Here is a 495-nt window from a genome sequence, read left to right as displayed (position 1 = left end):
AAGGAGCCGAAACGCTGCCGCCGTTACAGGAGCAAACAAGGGCATGGCGAGGCCGGGAGGGTGGGCAGCCGCCGGCACCTGCGGGCACCCGCCCTGCTGGCAGCGCTGCGGGTGGCCGGGCAAGGGGCAGGGTGGCACTGACCCCATGCCCAGGGATGGGGGTCCCCACCATGCACCCCAGCACTGGGGAGCCGAGGCTGCGTGGGGCTGCCCAGGGCAGTGCTGCCCGCCGGTGTGTATTGCACACGCGTGTGCACACGTGTGCTCTCCCGCCTGCTCTGCGGGTGCCCCCATGGGGTGCAGCAATGGGGCGCGGTGGCCTCGGGGTGCCCATCCCTGCACCCTGCTGGGTTGGTCCCCACCTGGGCTGGGGGTCGGGCAGGAAGAGATGAAGCCGAAATTAAGCTGTTAATGAGCCCGTCTGTCACCAGGCCACCAATTACCCAGGCTGGGAACAAGGAGATGATGGAGGGGGGGGGGAGCAGGATGCCAGGG

The sequence above is a fragment of the Aptenodytes forsteri genome, unplaced genomic scaffold (assembly GCF_000699145.1).
Source record: "Aptenodytes forsteri isolate BGI_AS27 unplaced genomic scaffold, ASM69914v1 Scaffold72, whole genome shotgun sequence".
NCBI classification, from domain to species: Eukaryota; Metazoa; Chordata; class Aves; order Sphenisciformes; family Spheniscidae; genus Aptenodytes; species Aptenodytes forsteri.
This window is presented reverse-complemented; position numbering follows the sequence as displayed.